The sequence below is a fragment of the Gorilla gorilla genome, chromosome X (genome assembly GCF_029281585.2).
Source record: "Gorilla gorilla gorilla isolate KB3781 chromosome X, NHGRI_mGorGor1-v2.1_pri, whole genome shotgun sequence".
NCBI classification, from domain to species: Eukaryota; Metazoa; Chordata; class Mammalia; order Primates; family Hominidae; genus Gorilla; species Gorilla gorilla.
The window spans coordinates 126,767,515-126,784,190 of record NC_073247.2 but is presented as its reverse complement, the minus strand read 5'-3'; the positions used below and the strand labels follow the sequence as shown (position 1 = coordinate 126,784,190).

The window sequence follows — 16,676 nt, the reverse complement described above, 5'->3', positions numbered from 1 at the left end:
TCACTAGGCCCCACTTTCAATATTGGGGATCAGATTTCAACATGAGATTAGGAGAGGACAAATATCCAAAGTATATCAGAGTTATATGTTTGGAAGTCATTGGTATATAGAGGATAATGGAAGCTGTGGGGGCAGATAAAATTACCTAGGGAGAATATAGAATCAGAAGAGGTGAAGGCCTTGGGCCAAACCTCAAAGAACTCTGACATTTACTATTAGGATAAGTAATGAATAAGCCTGAAAATGAAATGAAAAAGTGACCAGAGAGGTAGAAAGAAAACTGGGAAACAGGTGTCAGAAAAGCCAAGGGAAAGGTGTTTTAAGAAGGATGATGATAAACAGGTGAATGCTGCTGAAATATAAATAAGATTGGGATTAAAATATTAATTAGATTCAGTAACATGGAGGTCATTATTTATTCTAGTGGGATCTGTTTCAGTAGAGCCATGGATTGGTGGTGAGGTGAAGGAAGAACCCAGAAGAAAATGGAGTGATGAAGAGCTAGAGGGGAAGTTTCTGGAAATTTGGCTGTGAAGAAGATGGGAGCCTTGGGGCAGTAGCTGCAGACAAATATGTAGGCAAGGTAATTTGTTTCTATATTTACGGTCAGGGAGAAATGAACAGGTTTAAAAGTGAATGAGATGCATTTAGCTGAGATGTGTGTATCCATACATACATCTTATGTATGTGGAAGATATATAAGAGAGATGAAAAAAATGAGTGTAACATTTTTGAAAGTGTGAGCAGGGTTAGAATTCAAAACAGACACGAGGAGCAGGAGGGAAAGGAGAGAATGTGGAAAGATTCTTGTTTCAAATCAGAAAGATGAGGGAATTTCCATCTGATGGCTTCGATTTTGTTTTTCAAAGTAAGAGGCAAGCTCATGTGCTGAGATCAGGGGAGAAGGGATGAGACGATTTAAGAGAATGGAAAAGGTTTGTAATGGTCAGTAATGGAATGAAGTTGAACAGAGACAAGTAATAGGGCTTCTGAGTAGTACTGTGGGCTTATTTAAAATGAAATATTATGCACTTATCATGGAACTAATCTATAGTGGGACTTCTTTCATGGGCACTCACCTGCTCAGGTACAAGCACAGAAAAAAATCTGAGCGTTTGATTCATCCAGAATTGGGATTTTGTTAGGAAGTTATAATAAAAAGGCAGAGGGACAAGTTTAGTTTGGGGAATGCAAGACGATCTCGATTTAATAAAGAAGGGGAAAAAGCAAAATCTGGCTGATGGATTTGGTAAAAACAGACAAGTCTGTGAACTGAAATTTTTGCAAAGCTGAAAAATGATCACAGTGGCAATACTTAAATACACAAACTAGAATGAAAGAAGATTGATGGAACATCATTTAACTTCTCTGGCCTCTATTTCTACATCTGTATTTAAGCCATGGTCATAGATAGTGGAAGCCAAGAAAGTGTTTGCATATGAAAATTTGTACATATACTTCATTGTCTTCTGGTTGTAAGTATCAAGAAAATAAGGAGGGCTTAGGACCTCCCTAAGAGTGCCCCAACCTTTTTAAAAAATCTTTTTTTTTAATGGAATGCTTCAAGAATTTATGTGTCATCCTTGTCCAAAGGCTATGCTAATCTTATCTGTATCATCCCATTTTTAGTATATGTATTGCTAAAGTGAGAACCCCACCCTTTTCTAAGGAGTAAAGTGGGGCTAGAGGGTAAGAGGTGCTAGTCATTCTAACCCTCCATTGATGCTTTAAAATGGAAGACAAGGCCATGGTCTTTGAAATGATTCTACTCCATATAGTTCTGTTTCCCTGGCATGCTTGACTTTGCTCATCCAGCAGTGATTAATCTCAGGTTATGGAATCAGCTATCTTCTTTAACTAGCACTTTTGCGGGAAGAACAGTGTACACTGTTGATAGAAATAACATGATTCATTGAGAGAAAACTTGAATTTCAGGATATTCTGATAATAACCAAAGCATGTGGAGTGAGCTGCCAGTCATTGGAAAATGCGGAGACAGCAAAAGATTAAAGCCGTGTGAGTGCACTGCCAGAACAGCATTCGGAAAACTGTGGCAACAACTCATGATGGTGGAAGAAGTGCTATGGCACCTGTGAGCAGCTCATAGCAGCAGAATCACTAGAAAGCCATAGAGGGTCCTCCAGCACTTATATCCTTGTTTTTTTTTTCTTGAGACAGAGTCTTGCTCTGTCTCCCAGGCTGGAGTGCAGTGGTGCAACCTTGGCTCACTGCAACCTCGCCTCCTGATTGAAGTAATTCTCCTGCCTCAGCCTCCTGAGTAGTTGGGATTACAGGCACCTGCCTGCAGAGACAGGGTTTCACCATGTTGGCTAGGCTGGTCTCGAACTTCTGACCTCAAGTGATCTGCCCGCCTAGGCCCCCTAAAGTGCTGGGATCACAGGCATGAGCCTCAGTGTCTGGCCCACTTATATCCTCTTATTTACAACATTCAGGACTTTGAAAACCTCAAAGGGGGACATTGAAGTATTGTCATATTGTATTTTTGTCCCTGTGAAAAATGTCTACTTCAACATTTTGTGGTTGTAATATTTGCAAGTGGGGTGGCTGAGTATGGTTTATTTCCCAGGTACTTGGTCAGAGGCTTTAGCCAAAGGAAATGCTATATAAGCTAAATGTGGCCCTTCATAAGAATGCTGCAGGAGCTTCAGACTCAAAGGTTATGTGGAAAAGAGACTGTGGAAGCACATACTTCTTTGATTACCTGGAAATTTGGGGTTAAAAGGACATGAACTTTTTTTTTTTTTTTTTTTGAGACAAGATCTGGCTCTATTACCCAGGCTGGAGTGTAGTGACATGATCTCAGCTCACTGCAACCTCTGCCTCCCGGGTTCAAGCAATTCTCTCACCTCCCAAGTAGCTGGGACTACAAGTGTGCACCACCACTCCTGGCTAATTTTTGTATTTTTGTAGAGGCAGGGTTTCACCGTGTTGGCCAGGCTGGTCTCAAACTCCTGACCTCAAGTGATCTGCCCGCCTCGGCCTCCCAAAGTGCTGGGATTACAGGTGTGAGCCACTGTGGCTGGCCTAAAAGGATATGAGCTTCTAAAGTGTTTTGATATGCATTTTTCAATACTCCTCTAATTAGTTTTAGATCACAGGTTCTGCTTTAAAAAGACAGTGGTTTATATTGTGCTCACATGACTGTCTGGGGATAGCTAATCCAGCCACGGCTGCATGAAAAGTATGCAGCTTTATTGCATGAGGCCGACAAGGGCCTTGGGCTACTCTCAACTTGTTCTGCCATGCCTAGGGTGTTTCCCTCATTTGTTTGATCAAAGGTGGCTCAATGCCAAGACCACATTCTAACAAGCAGGCTGGAGGAAAGGAAAAACAGGTAAGGGGAGAAAAGGTCTATTCTCTTTAAAGGCCTGACTCAAGGGATTGGAGATAACACTTCCATTTACATCTCTTAGACCAGAACTTAATCACCTGCCACATATAGCTGAAAGGACACTCAGAACTATAGTATTTGTTTTGTGTGGCCACGTGCCCAGCTACAACTTGGGGGTTCCATTACCACTGAAGGAGGGGACAGTGAATATTAGGAGACAGCTAGTAATCTCAGCCACATCACCTCCAAAAAGGATTGCATCAATTCACATTTCGACCAGTAGTCTGAGAGAAAGCCCACACTTTATGACTATTTTTAATTTTTTTGGTCTGCCCTGTCAATAGACTTGAGGGCAGGAAACACTGTGTCTTGCTTGTTTTCATATTTGCAGCGTTGAGTACAAAATGGATCTCAGGAAATGCCTGTGAAATAAAGATCTGGATGGATGCCTGTGGCCATGTCAGCACCAATATAGCAAGCAAAGGTATAAATTAAGCACAGGTTATAAAAATAGAGACTCTAAGGAACCTTAAAAAACATTGTCTAGCCTAGGCTCAAAAGCAGTTATCAAAACAATGAGAAAGTGGGAGAAGTAAGTAAACCTACCACTTAGGATTATGAGGTGGATTTAGTCTTTAAGCCAACGAGTGTAAGGAACCAGTCGTCTTAAAGCTGGAAATTCATTTCTATGAAGGGCAATCAGTCTGCTGCAAAACAATAAAGCTCTGCCTACAGGCAACTGAACAGTGACTTTTTTTTTTTTTTAAGTCATAAGCACTTTTAAAAAGTAAGCTTACAAAGTTGCAAGTTTAATCTACAAGTGACATAATGGAAAACATTATTCTGAAGCCAAAAAACTAATGAAAAATGTACTGTGAAGAGAGGATGCCCCAGTATTTTAAAAATAAGGACAGCCAGTGATGCAAAAATATATTAATTTCAACTAATGGAAAAGAGGAACATCAGTAGGAGAGAGGAAAAGAGGGAAAAAAGAAAAAAAGAAAAGTAGAAAGAAGAAAAAAAGAGGAGAGGGCCAGGAGAGAGGAGGGCATGAGGAAGAAGCAGATGGCAAGAGCCTGAAATGATGAACTAGCTGCCCTCCATGTTCTGCATTCCAAATAGCCTGCTTAGCTAAGCCAGAATAAACAGAATTTTGCCTAGAGATATGCACTTACTAAAAGTCTTTTGGAATATGCACAGCTATATTGTTTGATCCCTTAGTTTCAAAGTTTTCAAAATACAATAAAGTCTATGTGTTCCTATTCTGCATTTTGAAATTAGGACTAGAACCAGAATTTCTGCCATTCCTTTGATTCAAATCTTTGGTCTGAATCATATAAGCCAAAGACTAACAACCACAATTCTAAACTGCCTTACAAAAATATATAATAGTAAGGTTTTTTTGTTTCTGATGAGTTTTGCTGCAGAAAACAAATGAAACCTCAGATTGCACACAGAAAGTAGAAATGTTCTATAGTCTGGAGAAAGGGCAGGTTTTAAAAAAATAATATTGTATTAGAAATGCCAGAAGTCGGAGATAGCTTCACAAAACTTTATTTTTTGAGATAGAGTCTCACCCTGTCACCCAGGTTGGAGTGCAACGGCGGGATCTTGGCTCACTGCAACTTCTGCCTCCCGGGTTCAAGTGATTCTCCTGCCTCAGCCTCCTGGGCACTTGGGATTACAGGCGCATGCCACCACGCCCAGAGAATTTTTTTGTATCTTTAGTAGAGACGGGGTTTCACCACGTTGGCCAGGTTGGTCTCAAACTCCTGACCTCGTGATCCTCCCGCCTTGGCCTCCCAAAGTGCTGGGATTAGAGGCATGAGCCACCTTGCCAGGCCGCAAAACTATTTTAGCAGATGGAAAGTATTTGTTAATGTAATCATTGGTGAAACTAAACTTTGGTAGTTTCTAAATGCCTCAGAAAAAATGCTCTGCCTTAGTATGGTACCTTTTGATAAGTACTCTGACCTGTATCCATAAAATAAGAACAGCATCATTGCTAAATAGGTGTGACAAGAATCTAAGGAAGGGCAGGATTAAGCCTTCATGTGTGATGTTCCCCATCCATGTTTTAAAGAGGGAAGAAAAGAGATTTCCTCCCAGCTATAGCTCCTTATGTTCCTTCATTGCAAATCTCTCAAAGGAGTTATTGTGAGGTTTGGAAGCCTGCAAACCTGAGTGGCCCCAACCTGGGAGATATTTTCATAGACATGATAATGGACTGGACTAATTAGAGTCATGTGTCATTTAATGACGGGGATAATTTCTGACAAATGTGTCATTAGGCCATTTCATCACTGTGCAAACACCCTAGAGCGTACTTACACAAACCTACATGGTGTAGCCTACTACACACCTAGGCTATATGGTATAGCCTATTTCTCCTAGGCTATAAACCTGTATAGCATATGACTGTACTGAATACTTTAGGTAATTATAACACAACGCTAAGTATTTGTGTATCTATATCTAAAAATAGAAAAAATACAGTAAAAATTATGGTATAAAAGATTAAAAAAATGGTATCCCTGTATTGGGCACTTGACATGAATGGAAGTTGCAGGACTGGAAGTTGCTGTGGGTGAGTCAGTGAGTGAGAGGTGAGTGAATGTGAAGGCCTAGGACATTACTGTACACTCCTGTAGACTTTAGAAACACTGTCCAGTTAGGCTACATTGCATTTATAAAAAATAAAGTAATTGCACTAGGACATAATGATGGCTGCAATGTCACTAGATGATAAGAATTTTTCAGCTCACCTATAATCTTAGGGGACCATTGTTGTATATGTTGTTCCTTGTTGACCAAAACATCATTATGCAGTGCATGACTGTATTAATGACTGAATGGGACTGAGTGTGCCAGTATCTTTTGATTTATATGATCATTTTGATGTAAAGAATCTGTGTTTGTAAAAGGGGAGGTGGACTGTGTTATTGTGATTTATAAGATATATGTAGATTTGGTTTTTGGCTAGTTTCCAGGCACATAGCTCCTAAAACTCCTGGAATCTTTTAAGTGGTAAATGTCTTTTTGTATGTTAGTGAGATTACTGTTGGCTGGGGGCTCCTGGATAGTTTCAGGATGGGGGCTGGTTGCCAGGGGAACCAACCACATGATCTCCTCACCTTCAATCTCCTCACCACCCTCATCCAGGGAAGGGAGAGGGGCTGAATGTTGAGTTGATCACCGATGACCAATGATGTAATCAATTATACCTAAATAATGAAGTCTCCATAAAAACCCAGAAGGACTGGGTTTGGGGAGCTTCTGGAGAGCTAAACATGTGGAGATACCTGGAGAAGGCATGGAAGCTCTGTGCCCTCTCTCTCATGTTTTGCTAATGCATCTCTTCCATCTGGCTGTTCATTTGTATCCTTTGTAATACCATTTACAATAAATGGGTAAAAGTAAGTAAAGTGTTTCCCTGAGTTGTGAGCTATCCTAGCAAATTAATCATACCCAGAAGTCAGAAACACAAGTCAAAACCCAGGGCTTGCTATTGGCATCTGAAATGGGGGCAGTCTTGAGGGACTAAACTCTTAACTTGAGGGATCCGATGCTATCTCCTAGTAGATAGTCTTAGAATTGTCTTGAATTAGTGGAGAAGTGATTGGTTGTTGGTGAAGGAGAAATCTCCATACGTTTTGGTGACCAGAGATGAAGAATTTGTTGTACTGCCTGCATGAGAATAGAACAAACATTGTTTTTTTCCTATCCCTAAAAGTTATCTACACTCACTGTGTCCAAATTTACCCTTCCATTCTTTCTTGAACTCATTTTAATCTGGGTTTTTCCCCCAACATGCCACTGACTGAATTCCCTTAGCAATATTACCAGTGATTTCCCCCTTGCTTAAACCATTAGCCCATTCTCAGGCCTCATTTTACTCCACCTATCAGCAGCTTTTGACATTGTCTATCACTTTATCCTTGAAACATTTTCCCCACTTGATTTTCCTTTCACTTCTGTGGCCTCTCTTTTGTCTCCTTTGTTGGTAGCCCCTCAAAATCTATTTAGCCTTTTATATATCGAAGGTCCCAGTCACTGGCCCTCTTTTCTTTATCTCATCTACACTCTACCTTAGGTGACGTCAATCAATCACATGGCTCTAAATGCTGTCTATATCCTGATGATTCCCAAATTTATATTTACAGCTCTGGTCTTTCCCCCTATCTCCAGAGTTGTATATCCAACTGCCTACTCATCTCCCCTTGGATATTAGTTAGTCAGCTCAAACTTAACCATCCAAAATTGAACTCTTGACCATCATCCCTAGGCCCCATAAACAATTATCCAGATGGCCATGCCAAAATAAAGCCATCATCTTCTGATACTCCACACTCAATCCACCAGTAAATTCTATCAGCACGGCTATCAACTTGGTCCAAGTCACCATCATCTCTAGCCCGGGTCATTGCTTCTACCTTTCCATTGCATACAATAGCCCTTTAAAATGTAATCTACATCATGTTGAGGTGGGAGAGTTCCCTGACCCCTTCGCAGAACCTGTGACAGGAGGATATGGCTCTCTGGCAACAGGGGGATGTGGGAGGGGGAGCATGCAGAGGGGCAGGTGCAGGAGCCAGGGTGAGGGCTTTGGGCTCTGGACCCATGGCAGTATCTTGGGGTGGGTGTCTGTGACTCTTGAAGCCCAAGTGGGCATGTGTTACAGTGCACTCTTTTAGCCTTGTCATCTGTGGATGGCTTAAGTGTTGAACAGTTCAGTGGACTTGCCTTTTTGCAAGGGCAGAGGGCCAGTGTGACAGCTTTCTGTATCTTGAGCTCTTGTCTAGCATCCAGGGAAAATCAGGTCACACACAAACTTGAAGGACGAATGCAGGGGTCTTATTGAGTGGTGGAGGTGTCTCTCTGTGGGATGCATGTGGAATTGGAAGGGGGGTGGAGTGAGAGGATCATCTTCCCCTGGCGTTTGGCCATTCAGCAGCTGAACTCCTCTTTGATTGTCTCCAGCCGAACTCCTCTCGGCATTCAGACGCTCCTTCTCTTCTCTCTGCTGTGCCTTTCTGCCATTCTTCCACGCTTCTGTTTGTCCCCTCATGGAGGCTAGGGTTTGGGGTTTATACGTGTACAGGATAAGGGGGCATGGTGGGCAAAAAGGCAACATTTTGGACGTGAAAACAGGAATGCCTATTCCCATTTAGGGCCATGGGTTTCCAGGCTTGAGGGTGGGGCCTTTGTCTGGCAAATGCCCTCTTCTACCCAGTATTTCCCTGTCTCCTGTCCATATCAAAGTCACTGCTCACAACTGTCCCGTTGCTTCCCATTTTACTAAAAATAAATAGCAAATTCATCACCATGGCCTACCCTCTCCTATATTTATGAGATCATCTAACTTTTTCTGTTCCCTATCCTGCTGGTCTTCCTATTCCTGAAACTACTATTTCAGTGAATGTGCTGTTCCTTCTACCTGAAACATTCTTTCCCTGTATCTTTACCTGGTTTATTCCCTACATCACTGAAGTCCTTGATGCTACTTTCTCAGAGAGGCATTCCCTGACTACCCTTACCTAAAATGAATCTCCCATTATTCTTTCATGTTATCCTGCTTTATTTTTCTTTATACATCTTGTGGTTATCTGATGTTTATTGTCTGTCTCCCACACCAGAAATGAGGGTAGCTACTTTGTCTTGTTCACTGCTGTATCCCCAGTACCTATAACAGTGCCTAGCATGTAGTAGACTTCCTGAAATAATTGAATAGTTAATATGTAATAGAAATATTAATATTTAATTGTTTATAACATTCTTTTCTATAACTAATAGTCCTATATATAATATAATACCACATTTCCATGTGAACAACCTGCTCCTGAATGACTACTGGGTACATAACGAAATGAAGGCAGAAATAAAGATGTTCTTTGAAACCAACGAGAACAAAGACACAACATACCAGAATCTCTGGGATGCATTCAAAGCAGTGTGTAGAGGGAAATTTATAGCACTAAATGCCCACAAGAGAAAGCAGGAAAGATCCAAAATTGACACCCTAACATCACAATTAAAAGAACTAGAAAAGCAAGAGCAAACACATTCAAAAGCTAGCAGAAGGCAAGAAATAACTAAAATCAGAGCAGAACTGAAGGAAATAGAGACACAAAAAAACCCTTCAAAAAATCAATGAATCCAGGAGCTGGTTTTTTGAAAGGATCAACAAAATTGATAGACCGCTAGCAAGACTAATAAAGAAAAAAAGAGAGAAGAATCAAATAGACACAATAAAAAATGATAAAGGGGATATCACCACCGATCCCACAGAAATAAAAACTACCATCAGAGAATACTACAAACACCTCTACGCAAATAAACTAGAAAATCTAGAAGAAATGGATACATTCCTCGACACATACATCCTCCCAAGACTAAACCAGGAAGAAGTTGAATCTCTGAATAGACCAATAACAGGAGCTGAAATTGTGGCAATAATCAATAGTTTACCAACCAAAAAGAGTCCAGGCCCAGATGGATTCACCGCCGAATTCTACCAGAGGTACAAGGAGGAACTGGTACCATTGCTTCTGAAACTATTCCAATCAATAGAAAAAGAGGGAATCCTCCCTAACTCATTTTATGAGGCCAGCATCATTCTGATACCAAAGCCAGGCAGAGACACAACCAAAAAAGAGAATTTTAGACCAATATCCTTGATGAACATTGATGCAAAAATCCTCAATAAAATACTGGCAAACCGAATCCAGCAGCACATCAAAAGTGTTTACAGTCTATAAATAACATACTGGTAGATTACCTGGAAGGAATATAAAAATTGCTATTGTACATTTTGTATTCTATTTTTACTGAGTATTGAGTAGGTAGAGTATATCCTATTATTTACTTTTAAAGGGGTCACATGACATGAATGTTTTGGGTATTCCCTGCCTGTTTGCAAACAAGTATTTGGGAGCATCTGGGAGTACAGAGAACAGTGTTGAACAAAAGAGATTGTTTCGCTAGTTCCAGAGCAGTAGTGCCTTTCAAGGCAGTGCATTGCTCTTCAGTTATGACTTCATTGGAGTAGAATATAAGGTATATTTAGTAAGAACTATTTGACCTGTTCAAGAAATATTTACTAATTGATGACCTGGGGGATTTTATTTAAAGGGTTGCAAAAAAAAATTTTAGTGGGTTGTTTTCAAAAAGCATGTTGGTGGTTTGTTGGATAGAATTATAAACTAATAAAGCTGTGATCTCAGTTCGGGGACAAATTCCGAAATTTGTAAACTGCTTCATGAATGAACACTGTAAACCTAGATGTTGCTATGGTAGCTCCAAACTGAATTGTCTAGCTTTGACAGTGTTTCAGGAAACTTGTTAGCCACATGAACTCAAGATGTCATACAGGAAAAGCATCTAAAAAAACATTATGGGGCCTGGCGCTATGGCTCAGGCCTGTAATCCCAGCACTTTGGTAGGCCGAGACAGGAGGATGACTTGAGCCCAGGAGTTTGAGACCAGCCTAGGCAATATAATGAGACCCCTGTCTCTACAAAATAAATATGAAAATAATTATGGCCTAGAATAACTACCCATGGTTTTACAAGAACTGTAGATTTATTGAACATATTTTATAAATATCAAATAATGTTAGTACATAATCTTATCAGGGATGCAAATATAATCATGATATATAGAGCTAGATGTTAAAGTGATATTTGTTAAAAATAAGTCCTACATGTATTTCAATTCCATACAATGATTTTCATAATTCAGCATCTTCCTAAGTTCCTTGTGTATATGTATAGGACATGACTGACACCTCTTTACTACTGGCAAACATGATGCATCTGTGTGATTCAAAGCCCTTTTGTGTTTCATAGTACAAAGTCATCTTCAGCATTCTTTATAAGCTACTCCACTGCAGGACATGTTATTTACTAGTTATTACCTAAATTAGATTTGATTCACCACAAGGTCATAGGCTGATTGTACTATCATTGAGCCATGTATTAATCTCAGTGTGTTATCAGGCCTCAAAACCTGGCAGGTTCCAGAGATTCTGTTTATGGTGCTGAGTCATGACTATACTCCAGAAGCTATGAATAGGCATTTATACGTGTTGGATGGCCTTCTTGAAATAAGATTAGCTATCCAGGAAGCCAGTGCTCTTGAGTCACATCCTGAAACCACGGATGGATACATGGCAGATTAACCACTGAAATAGAGAATTATAGCCTAGGGATAACTTGTGTGAGAGAAAATTGCCTTTCACAGAGTGAGATTACTTGAAAGAGAGTATTATATTTTAAAAGGAGTGTGACCTTTAGAATCAGATATTGGCATCTTTTATTGCTTAAATTGTATAACCTTGAGAAACCTGAGCCCCAAATGCCTCATTTGTAATATTGGAATAATAATAGTAGTCAGCAAAGTTCGTAAGGCTTAAGTGAGCTAATCCATATAAGCATCTGGCACGGAGCTTGACACCTAGTAAAGGTAAAATAAACTATAATCTCTATTATTATTATTATTATTATCATTGTTTTCCGAGGTCACCTGGCAAAGCTGATGAGAGAGCCCAAATCTCCTAGTCAATGCCTTCTCATGTAAGACTATATCAATTTATCATTTCATTTGCAAATGACATTTAAGTCTGCAATCACACTACATTTCCATTTTTCTCTCCTCAGTTTCTATTTCTCGATTTTTCAATTTTCTTTCTCCTCAAGCCCCATTCTAAAAGCTTTGGCCAGTATTTTTAGATAGCTTAAACAATGTGAATAGAAAGTATCAAATTTTATAATTGATTTTTTTATGCAAAGGTAACAGAAATAACATGCCTATAGTTTTTATGTGTTTTTTTAAAGAAATCATTTTAGTGACATTGCAAAAATTCCATTTATCATTTTCTAATAAATAATTGTCTTTGCAAATTGGTCACTGCCTTTACAATAAAATAAAACAAAAAACATATGGTCATTTTGGATACTGTAGAAGAATCTTTTTTTTCCTTTGTCAACATAGAGAAAGAACATTTCTAAAAAACCATGTTATGTATTATTAGCCTAGCAATGTTTTTCTGTCTCTTCTTTCTTTTTCCTATCCTTTCTGTATAGACTGTATCAGCTGTGGGGCACTGTGCTAGTCATATCACTTCTCTAAGCCCCAGTTTTACTCTTTGTAAATATGCAGTACAAACCTTATACACTTACAGACCTGTTAAAAAATCAACAAATTCTTTACAAACTACAAAAAGCTAAACAAACGAAAGAAATTACTGTTATTATGGCAAAGATCAGTAAAGGCAGCATATTGGATCAACAAGGGTGGTAGAAATTGGAAATTAATAATAAGTGTCTAATTATCTACTATGAACAAGTTTATTTTGCTGAATTAATAAAGGCAAATGTGTAGGATGTGGCAAGTTATTTTCAAGTGTTGCTTAGTGGCAGTGTCCTCAGAAGCAAACCCCTCTCAAGTATATAGAGCAATTTACTATTCTCCTAGCACTTTCACATACATTATCTTATTTAACCTTCAAGACACCCCTGCCGGGCTTGTATCATTACCTCCATTTTATAGATACAAATTGAGATATAATTTACCTCTTATCACAGTGGTTGAGGCAAGAGCGAAATCCAGATTGATACTTACACCGTTGTGCCTTTTATTATAAAAAGCTCCTCGGCTATGTATCTGTTACTTTATCCAAAGAATAGTTGGTCCTGCCAGTTTTTACATCACCTTGGTGTAATTCCAAATTTGCTTTAGATGGCTTTTGGCCCCACCCATAACTTCCCCATCTTGTGGCTTGTAGAATCTGTGTCCTGGCCCTGTGACTGTTTCAGGAATACCTAACTAATATTTTCTACGTGCTTGATTATTAGGCAGGAAAGTATTAGAGATTCTAATTAATGTCTCTAAAGTAGAGAGGAGAACAAAAGAGGACCTGTGATAACTGCTTACGTTAATCTATTTCTTGAGAAACCATATGATTGATAAGTACCTGGAATTTCTCCAATAATGCAGAGATTGCAGCCAGCTGTTAAAGTGAGAGTATTATGTTGCATGACTTCGAAGCGGTGGAGAAGCGAGGCCGAGAAGAGGCAATCACTTTAGGTTTGCCATTCCAAAGGAGATTCTTAGTGAGAAACTATCCCAATAGTGTTGTGTAAAACTGAGTGGGTAGAAATAGAAAGCTCCCCTCCACATTGATCTTAGGCATGGAAAATACCTAGTGTAGTGATTACCATCAAGGGCTCTGGTACTAGATTGTCTAGATTTAAATCCAAGTTTCACCATTTATGGTGTGTGACTTGAGGGAAGCCATTTGACTTCTGTATGTCATAGTTTCTGGTCTTTAAAAAGTTAATCTCATAGAGTAGAGAGTAGAATAGAAGTTACCAGAGGCTGGGGAGGGAATAAGGGAGCCGGGATGGGGAGAGGTTGGTGAATGGGTACAATGTTACAGTTAGGTAAGAGGAATACATTCTGATTTCTATTGCACAGTAAGGTGAGTGTAGCTAACAATAATGAATTGTATTTTTCAAAAGCTAGAAGAAAGGAATTTGAATGTTTTTACCACAAAGAACTGATAAATGTTTGAGGTGATGTATATGCTAATTACCGTGATTTGATCATTACACAACGTTATCCATGTATCAAAACATTACACTGTACCCCATAAATATGTACAATCATTATGTATCAATTAAAAATTAAAGTTAAAAAGAAAATTTAAACAAATAACATAGAACTAAAAATAGTATATATGTCCAAGTCTGATTGTGAGGATTATATGAGATAATGCATATAAATTGCATAGCACAGGGCAGTGCCTGAGATGTTGAATAAATACCAGAAGGTACTATTGCTATGACAGATACTATGACTGTCGCCACTTTCACTTTGTGTCTTCTGCAAGATTTAGCTGGGATAGTATCTGGCAAAAAACTTCCAAAGATGCTCAATAAATATTTATTGAATTATTACTCTGTCAGAAATGTCATAATGATAAAACTGTGTGGTGGGCTGGATGGTTTGGGTGGTGACAGTAGGTAGAGGAAGGTTGGGAGTTAGGAAGAGGCTTCTAGTAAAATAGGTGCAGGATAGATTCATTATGATAAGAACATTTATTTGCTAGTTAGTGGAAAGGGTTCAGGAGATGTGGTTTTCAATTCCAGCTCTGCCACCAATAAGTTGTGTACCCTTGGCTTACTTACCTTCCTCTCTGGCTGTTATTTCCTTATTTTTAAAAATGAGGAGCTAAGACCAGATGAGTGGTTATGAACTGTGGTCTGGGGGTCTGAAATATAGAAAAACAACTTTTTCAAATCTAATATGTCTGCATTTGCTTTTCTAATCTCCCCTTTGTCTTCAGGTCCCCCTGGTCCTTGTGAAAAACTCCGGTGTTCCTGGTAACCACATAGTGTATAAAGCCCCTCGTTGCACTAGTGATAATCCTGTAACCCAGAAGCAAAGGAGAGAATTGTCTTTGTGTTCATTTGGGTAAGAAAGTCTTGGTTGGGCCCTAGGTGTAATTCAGCAACTCCTTTTGTGGGTTTATCCATAAGTGATACTAGAAGCTACTTATACCATTTTCCACCTTTGCTTGGGTATATTGATCGGTCTGATCCATGAAATGCTATTTGATAGCCTGAGTCAGATTTCATAGCCTATAAATGGAATAGAAGCAAATGATTTTAAACTCTTTACTTAGCATTTATGCTGTACATGACACAATGCTACGAAATTTTAAAGGACAGATTGATAGGGGAGAGAGAATTTTGTTAGAATCTCTCTGAGAGCATTTTAAGGGCAGCCTGATTGCCCTTAGTCCTTAAAGGTAATATGGAAGGTTTTCTCTTTGTCAGACCTATTGCCCTGATCCCAGTAGTAACCAGTGTGTTCATCTTAATCTCTGTGGGTAGCTCTGTGGAAGATCCATAACCTTCTGTTAGCCAAATCTACCTAGTACTTACAGATGCATTAGTGGGCAGCCATTGGCTGGCAAGTAGAGAGAGAGGAATTGGGGAGAAAGAGAGATTTGCTGGGCCTCAGTGAGAGAAATGACATTCTCTCCTGATTTTATGAGGCGCAGAATTTTTAAAATAACATGGTGTTGATTCAGCTTGGTTTGCTAATTAAAGGAAGATTTAAACACTGGGGTTCCAGAGGAAAAGCGTTCATAATCCTGAGTCACGCCTGTGGGACCCAGCAGAATGGGGTGGAAGTGCACAGGACTGGGAATCATGAGATCTCTGTTCTACTTCCAGCTTTGTTACTAATTTGCTGTGTAATCTTGGGTGGGGCAAGTCTGAGTTTTACTTCCCAATTTATAAAAGAGAATTTGACTAGCATTGTCTGTAATATACATACTGGTTCTAAAAATTTGATCCTAAGATTCTATAAAGTAGCCATTGAAGCTTACCAAAGTTGCAGTATTACAGATGGATCAGGTAGGGGGAAGAGGGTGGGGTGGAAGAGAGGGTCTGTCCTATTGAATTAATCTATGCACAAGAAAAGAAGGGCAGTCCCTTCTTTTCTTTTAAGTGACTTTTAATCCTTTACTTTATGTGAAATTGTTGGTTCCAGAATATAGATTCGAAGAGAAGTGTATGGAATTGGGAGTAGTAGTTTTTCCTGAAAAGCAAAGTATTTTTAATTGAGTAGCTATTTGAAGGCATGAATCCTTTAAATTTTGATCATATCCGTCAAGAACCAATATCCTTCAAGAGCAGAAAGATGACTAAATTGTATTCTATGGCAATGAAATGCTGTTTTAGTTTAAGAAAGAGATGAAAAGTTCAGATTTGCCCTTTAGAAAGGTCACTCTTGCTGTATATGGTGTGGAAAAGGGATCAGAGGCAGGAAAGACTGAATAAGGAGATCCCTGCTAAGATCCTCCATTTAGGAAGTGGTAGTGGTAATGGAGAGATTAGATGGGAGAGGAGTTGAGGAAGACTCCCAGGTTTCTGGTTTGGGCAACTGGAAGGATGGCGATGCCATTTACTAATAAAGGAAACACAGGAAAAAGTGGAACAATAATGAGAGTAGATGGAAATTAAAAATTTTATTAAAAAAAGTAATTAAAAGAAAAAAGGAGCAAAGAAGAAAGTCAATCGTCCAGCAGGGGGCGAAAGAGCTAAATAAACACTTTTTTTAAACTAAAGAAATATTTATGAGGAAACAGAGCAAAGTTTTGAACTCTCTGAGGCTTCGGTTTAGGTTCTGAGCTTTCTCAGTGGTCAAATAACTTTCTATTTTATTTTATTTTATTTATTTATTTAGAGACAGTCTCGCTCTATTGCCCAGGCTGGAGTGCAATGGTGGGATCTTGGCTCACTGCAATCTCCGC

The 16,676-nt window shown here is 39.2% G+C and overlaps 1 protein-coding gene and 1 non-coding gene across 10 annotated transcripts in view; one reads left to right on the top strand and one right to left on the bottom strand.

The window, feature by feature from the left end:
- Window positions 1-16,676, top strand: part of IL13RA2 (interleukin 13 receptor subunit alpha 2) — a 54,951-nt gene that overhangs the window by 24,269 nt on the left and 14,006 nt on the right. For 5 of the 9 annotated variants that reach the window (XM_063703231.1, XM_063703229.1, XM_063703230.1 and 2 more), the window contains one exon: window positions 14,700-14,827. The gene's annotated coding sequence lies outside the window, so the exon portion shown is untranslated. Of the gene's footprint in view, window positions 1-424; window positions 584-14,699; window positions 14,828-15,502; window positions 15,778-16,676 lie in introns of those variants that run through there. The other 4 variants (XM_063703227.1, XM_063703226.1, XM_055375972.2 and 1 more) reach the window with 4 other exon arrangements.
- LOC115932497 (U6 spliceosomal RNA) lies at window positions 1,547-1,653 on the bottom strand. Its single transcript, XR_004068773.1, has one exon. It is a non-coding gene; the product is annotated as a U6 spliceosomal RNA (small nuclear RNA).